The 7,559-nt window shown below is 39.2% G+C and overlaps 1 long non-coding RNA gene across 1 annotated transcript in view; it reads left to right on the top strand.

Moving 5' to 3' along the window:
* The window catches only part of LOC116706959 (uncharacterized), a 30,805-nt gene that overhangs the window by 1,788 nt on the left and 21,458 nt on the right, over nucleotides 1-7,559 (top strand). Inside the window, exon 2 of the long non-coding RNA XR_004336378.1 lies at nucleotides 4,747-4,888. This is a non-coding gene — a long non-coding RNA (uncharacterized LOC116706959). The remainder of the gene's footprint in view (nucleotides 1-4,746; nucleotides 4,889-7,559) is intronic.

Below are 7,559 nucleotides of genomic sequence, written 5' to 3'. Positions count from 1 at the left end.
TTTTTTTTGACCAGCAAGAAATCAAGAACGTGATGTTTGTTTGGTCATTTTTAAGTTATTGGATTTTTTTCGATGTCAGTGGTGTAATTCCCAGCCTCACCTGCAGTGCATACACAAACGTCTGGTGTTATTGGCAGCGCGCCTTCATCCACCGACACCTCCAGCGTCCCTGGTGGCCTTTGTCACAGAAGAAAGAGAATGATCAATATCCCAGTTAAACTAGACTTTCAAAGCTGATCGTAGGGCCTCGTTCTGGGGCCATCTTCTTTAATGAGTTTTCTTTCATTTCACACAAGTTTTTAAACATCAAACAATAAATCGGCCAGGGCACAGTAAAATATTTAGATCTATTGACTGTGTTTGAAAAATGTAGAGGGCAAAAACTCTAGTGGTTTGATGCTGATACATACTGAACACTTTAATCCACCCGAGTGTTTCCTTTTATCTGCCTGGGTTTCTCCAAAAGAGGGAAAAAGGGCCTCAAGAATGTTCTCAAAGATCCAGTAACTCTTTCTTAAAAAGCTCCTTACTTTCAATTGCTCTTTTCTAACACTGTTTTCAATGTTCTTAGTACCAAGGCACACTTGCCTACCCTAAAAAAAAATTCTATGAGAAGATAAGTCACATTCTGATTGTTCACTTTAAATGACAATTGGCACATTAACAAATAATGTTCCACTTGTCAATAAAATCTCACATGTGGAAATGTGGTTTGTTACAGCATGGCAGTGTGATATTAAAAAGGTGGAAAACATCTGTTTATTGTAGTAGCATTTCGTCATCCCCACCCCAAAACACCTCCTGAAACACCCTAAAACATTATAAAAAAAAACATCCGTGTGTAGTTCTTTTGGTGAAAATTGGTTTTGACAAAATATCTTTTATTCAGCCATGAAAGGTCTCACAAAAAAGGATGCTGGTAGAGTTAGCTAAAAAATATATCTGCTATTCTATCTTTCAATATTGACGGGTTATGTTTGGATGGTACAAGACACCGATCAAAAAGAGCAAAAATATATTATGCTGTAGAAACATGTCATCAGGCTCAGTGAGTCTGAACAGAACTACGTTTCAGTCAGTGTGCTTTGTGTGTTTAGTGCACATCACCGGATTGTTTTACACCCTACAAAAACTCAATGTTTAGTGAAATCTCAGGTTTGTTATTTTTTGTGAAAGTCAAATCAAGGTGAACATCCGCACCTTGGTCTGACCCCTTGTGGAGCCACACTTCCTAATGTAGTAATAAATTGTACTGTGTGTATGGATATGCGTATTGCATGGCTGGTGTGTACACGTGTGTGTTTGGCTGGCGTGACAGCCTGGCCTTGACGTTAAACATCTGCTGGGTGATTCATTCGACTGCGGATGTGGAGTGACACCAAGGCACATCTGCCGAGGTGCGGGCGATCTGCAACCTGCCCCTCGTAAGGCCCCTGCTTCACCACCCAGACCACTTTTCTGATGATTGCGTTATTTTCCCTCTTCTCCACTGCTGCTGGTTCACAAAAGTGACATCCTGCTTTTTTCCCCCCAGTTGTGCAGGCTGGAGAGCAGCAGATGCACCGCCTTGGGAAGATTTAGAAATGGCAAACACAATGAAACTCAAGAACCTGGGGAAAAAAACCCAGATTCCAGATAAACCTAATTTTGTCTTTCTTTTTTGCCGCAGCAGAATTTACATGATGCTAAAGATTTGCCACGCTTTTTGCATTTTGAATGTACTTAACACATCAGGATATAGTGGACAAGATTAGTTCTCAAATAATTGAATAATCGTTTAATCAATCAATGTAAAATAAATTGTCAACAATTTAAACAATTGTGTAAGTCATTGAACAAGAAAACAATGTTAACATTTGCTCATGGAAGCTTCTCAAATGGGAAATTTGCTGCTTTTCTGTTTTATATTATTGTAGATATATCTTTGGGTTGCATATACTTGTTTTAGATACTTTTTATCACTATTTGCTAATGTTTTGTAGTCTAAACAATCGATTATTCAAAAGACATAATTGACAGACCAATCTTAACAAAAGTTCTTTTTAATGGCAGCCCTAGACAGGATTATATTTTATTTTGGCACAAAATTATCATCATAATGTATTTCCTACTCATACACCTACAATACATTTCTTCTGAGTGGAAAGACTGAGAAATCATTTGCGTTTAAGTGACAGATGCTTCTCTTCACTACTGTGCAGGGTGTAATAATCACTTGAATGGTGGCCGGTTTGCTTCAGTGGTAGAGCAGACGCACATGTACTCAGAGGTTTATGCCTTGACGCAGAGGTCCAGGTTTTGAGTCCGACCTGTAGACAATTTCCTGCATGTCTTCCCCCCTATCGCTCCCCTTTCTCATCTAGCTGTCCTACCAAAAAAATCAAAGGCAGTAAAGCCCAAAAAATAAATAATATTAATCACTTGAATGAACACAGCTTGACTAATTAAGGTTATGCAGTTGGCTGGCTCTTTCCAAACAAAGCCCAAGTATTGTGGATTGTGTTGTACCTCAGCCCCCATAGTATAGTGCAGATGAGAGCCGAGTTTATACGCTGTTCAGTCTGACGTGTCATTTGGAAAAGTGCGAGATGATCAATCAGTCTAGCACTTGATTTCATGTGCTAGACATCACATTCGTGTTTCCACTTAGCTAAAGACATAATTTTGTTGTGGGATAATCAGCTCATAAATTGATTTACTGTATTGTCTAGCTGCAACACTCTCAGCCCTGCTGTTACTATGACGAAAACACAGAGGAATACGACTGCAACAAATTAAACGGAAATAGCTGATGACTAACAAACACAGCCAGTGCCGATGATGATGACTGAAATGCGCTGGATAGCTGTTCTTGAGCTTGCTGTGCATATTTGGCACAGATAGAGTCCAAGGACGTGCAAGGCCTTTGATCCTGTCTCTGGGGCGTCCCAGATGTTCCAGTGCAGGGCAATGTCAAGTCTGGTTTATTTGCAGAGGTAATGCCCAGCTATTATACGAACAACTCATCCATCAAACAAAAAAGGAACATTTCAGGAACGCGTTTTCCTTTGCACGACTGAGCAATTGAGGTTTGTCAGTGAAGAGTCTTGATAGACCATAACCACATCTTCAGCTACATGTGCTGTAAAGGGCCCAGGGCACGATGTTTATCCAGGGCACCCATGGGACATTTCCTCTCCTAGTTAATGCAGATGTCTGAGTATGTTATCTATTATTTGAAGTAAAACTAAATGTAATATTTCATTTCCATAGATGTCATTGAATTAGAACTTGTCCTTCCTGAAATCACTGAATAATTTTAATCATGAGGAACTCATTTGAATGCACTCTGACTGACTGAACATCTTTAAGAAAAGTGTCAACCAGTAGGTGGCAGTATGATACCTGACTCTACAACTTCTCAAATCAAGACTCCTCAATCATTACTAAGAATAAGCACCCTGACTATTTCAATTGACAACTTGAAATATACAATCAAAAATGTGCTGCAGTTATCGTATACAAAGTGGTATATATTTAACCATTATTACATCCTATTACATATCAGACATCCATATTTAAATTTAAAAAGTATGCGTTTATCACTGAATAAATGCTTGCCCTTTCCATTCACAAAGCTATGATGTTTTACTGAGCAATGAGTTCAGCTATGGCATTAAATTTGCAAAGCAAAGGTAACGACACATTAAATGAAATATATTACTGTAGGCTCTGAGTGAAGAATCAACTTGAACGTTAGGATTCATTGGCTTAACTGTGAACAGTGTACTTTCCAATCAGCTTTATATAGTATGACCCAAAAAAATTCAAAAAAGCTTGTCTTTAAATATAGCTTAATTATAATTTTTAGCCATGAATTTTGGGGATTTTTTCCAAGATTCCACAATTAGAAAAAAAAATCCTTTACATAGACTCATCTAGTTTTTGTTCCTTCTTGCTCAAAAACTGTAAGGACATTTTCTGTGGCTTACCCTTTGTTTTTACTGATCCTAAACCATTTTCCTTTTATCAATTTGAATAAAACCGTTTCAGAAGTTAATGAGAGCATGTTTTTAACATCTTCCATTTTGTAAACCCAGTTCAGAATTTACATTCAACGCTTAGAATCTTTTGTAAATGCTTTCCTCCGATATTGACGGTAGCACTCTTCCAATTGGCAGAGTGAAGGCATAGGGAGCTCTTGTAAATTCATATATGACACCATTTCCTCTCCAGCTATAACTGTAATCCACACTGAAAGCAGTTAAAAGGTAGAAAGCTGAATTTTTTTTTTAGTTGAAATCCAGAGCACATAATGGGTTAATTTCTGAGATTGTTGCTTCGGCAGTCCCAACGCAATGAATTGTCTTTTTGTTTAGCACCTGGCTTAAGGTGGACTTTTTTTCTGAGCTCTTTTCAAGTCACAAAATGATAAAATGTTGTGGCTACACTGAAAACAACAGGCATCCTGGATCAGAGGGGACGCTGAATATCTTTTGTAGCTCATTAAGTCAGTTCTCAAAATGTATTTCCTACAGATTAAAAAAAAAGTAAGGTGGTTGCAGAATATGCTACATTCACTGCCTCTGCTCAGAATTAGAGATTTGTTTTCTAAAGAGGAAAAAAAAAATCAATTAGTGCTAAATTTATTCATGGATTTCTGCGATCAATGCGAGTCCACTCAGAGGGGCTCGGTGGGACCCAGTTCATCCCAGTTAATGTGTTTGAAGGGGAATTACCATTGATGTTGTTTTCCCTTCCTTTCAGGTCAAAGAGCATCTTGGAGCTGTCATGGCACGTCTGCCACACGAGAGAAACTTCCCTCCAGTCCTCGCCGTTAACCACAAGGCACCTGGGCAGGAGAGAGGATGGCGTGGAGTGGCGGTTGATGTGAGGGAAAGACTATCAGGTTGGTTGGCTTTGCGGAATCTATCACCCACTGTCAGGGAGTCTTTTACTAGATCTAATTGTGAATCCAATCAAGGCTGGGAATACTGCCTATTGATTTACCCCACTAAACGCATACAATAAACTAATAGACTGGGAATACATTATGTGGAAATTCACTTACAAACGGCTTTCACGTTCACAGAATATTTATATAATCTACAGTAGCGCTTGGTGTACTATTATACCGGTCTACTAGGTGAAAAACAGCTGTTCCTCACTCTCTCCTAATTTGCTGCAGCCACTACAATTTTAATTCACATGACCTTTCATGACTTCTTGATTGTTTTAATAATTCTTGCATACTTCATAATGCTGCCCGAAAAGACAAACGGTGTGATCTTCTGAAATGTTCCTTCAAGGATATTCTTTTCGCTCTTCATATTGATTTCAAACAATTCCTGCACACAGGCTATATTTCAGGTCAATTAGACGTATTTGGGCATTTGCAAATCACTTTTTTTTCCTCTCAGATCCTGGGGCTCTTAAACTGCACTTTTGGCCCTAACAGCACTGCTCAGATTCTCTGTGGAGCTTGACATTTTGATCCGCAACAGAGACTAAATGATAACCGTTTCCTTGTAAATACTGTTGCCTGCGGGGGAGGGTTTAAATAGACCAAGAAGGACTTTTCACTCACTCAACTTGTTTATATTCACAACTCATCTAAATATGGACAGCTAAAGCATCTATTATATAGTGTGCATTGCATGCAGCAGTGTGAGGGGAGACCCATAATTACATCTAATTAGTGTTAGTAATTTTCTAAATTCCTCTGCTTTTACACTTACAAATTATGTAATTATGACCATTTCCCAGAAAGACAGCAAATAGATTGTGATTGTTCAATTTGGAATTTCTTCATCAAATAATATAATTCCACTATCTCTTTCTGTCACTCTCTTTGTTTTTGATTTTTTTCTTAAAAGAGAATATCTTTAAAGGTTTTTTTTAGTTCATGAATGAAAAAACAAGCTGCCTTTGTTTGAAGTGTTTGGTCTTGGCATCTGTGATCACTCTCATTAGGGCTCTCCTCTCACTGGGAGCAAAAACCCTCCAATAAATTTATTTTTCATCATTGACTGCTGTCTGAGCTTGCATCCAAATCTAAGATAGTATTTATTTGAAGCCAACCAATGCCCCTCTTTTCAACAATGTTAAAAATAAATGCAAGAGGGATCGATTAGTCACTCACTGATATTTGTAGGCTGTTTTGTCACTGTCTCTGAAAAAACATAAAATGAGTAAATAATTCCTTTTTACCAATAAGTGCAGATAATATTTATTTTGCCATGAGATAAAGTCAGTGCTGAAGTTTGACCCCTGTGTATTGTCATGGCAACCTAAGGTCTCTGACACTTTATGGCTAGTGGATGACAACTACTGTGTACATGGTGAACCGGCAGCGCCCACACAGGGGAAAATTGACATAAACACTTTTTTAATTGAGCTGCAAATGTTGTCATTAGATGGAGACATTATTTTAGCATGCCATAGGGGGAAATCTGCTCATGCAAAAAGAAAAAGAAACGCTTAATTAATACAGTCAGTCACATTATGCCAAATGTGAGGCTGCACAGATAGGATAATATTACATTTTAACTGTGGCGCTCTGAGCGTTTCCCAGATTGCTGATAGTGTTCAGTGCTCAGAAGCTGGCTCCAGGGAAAGATTGCTCCTTGTCACATCCTTATCAAAGAAGCGTTTTGTTCCTTCTTGCACACACAGTTCGTATTCCACAAGAAGGGCCTGTGATCTTTTATACCTGTGTAGATCTTTCTTCAGCATCCCCCTCCTCTCAATGTTCTGCTGACGATCAATTGTGTTTGTACTGTATGTGAATGTGTATCAAAGAGTCCCCACAGTCAATGCCCCCACTTATAACGTAATGTACTGACACGGGAGATTCCATGGGGACTGTGCAGAGCTCTCCGTGCATAGAGGCTGTGCAGCAGAGGGAAGAGTTGGGAGGAGAGGGAACACAGCAGTCATATAACGTGGGAGGAGAGAGCTGGATTGATAACACCACCTAGTTAATAATACCTAGTTGCACATAGACTCAAACACACATGCACATGCAATGTTGTCAGTGGATGGTTTCAACATGAAGGGCTTCTCACCTGAGTGTTAGCCATTCTGATGAATCTCCCATTGAACACCTATTCTGTTTTTTACAGAGCCATGAGGGGATACGCTGTCAGTGAGAACTTTCATAGCAGCAATAAACACTCACCCAATTGTTTTATAAATCCTTCAGATTTATGAAGGTAGCTGTCCATGTAAAGGGGGAATTATTCCCATGCATTTCAATATTTTATTGACCTTCTAACTAGCGAAGTTTAAGTCAGAAATCCATAGTTGCTCTTGTCTGAGAAGTGGGAAGCCCGGTGCTCACCAGCTCCTTCTTCCTGCTCTCGCTCTTTTACAGCTGCGGTGGGAGGCAGGTCACATACAAGGCTGGGGTTTTGCTGGATTTAACCCAGTCAAAGGGAGAGAAGTGGTAGGATGCAAGTGATGGTTCTGTGTCTGTGTGTGTGAATGTATGGGTATTTAATAGCAATAGGATGTGGGGCATATTGTCCACTTGATGTGTATATGTGCTTTTCTGTGTGTGTGTGCGCGCGTGTGTGTGT

This window comes from Etheostoma spectabile, chromosome 2 (genome assembly GCF_008692095.1).
Source record: "Etheostoma spectabile isolate EspeVRDwgs_2016 chromosome 2, UIUC_Espe_1.0, whole genome shotgun sequence".
Lineage (NCBI taxonomy): Eukaryota > Metazoa > Chordata > Actinopteri > Perciformes > Percidae > Etheostoma > Etheostoma spectabile.
This window is presented reverse-complemented; position numbering and strand designations above follow the sequence as displayed.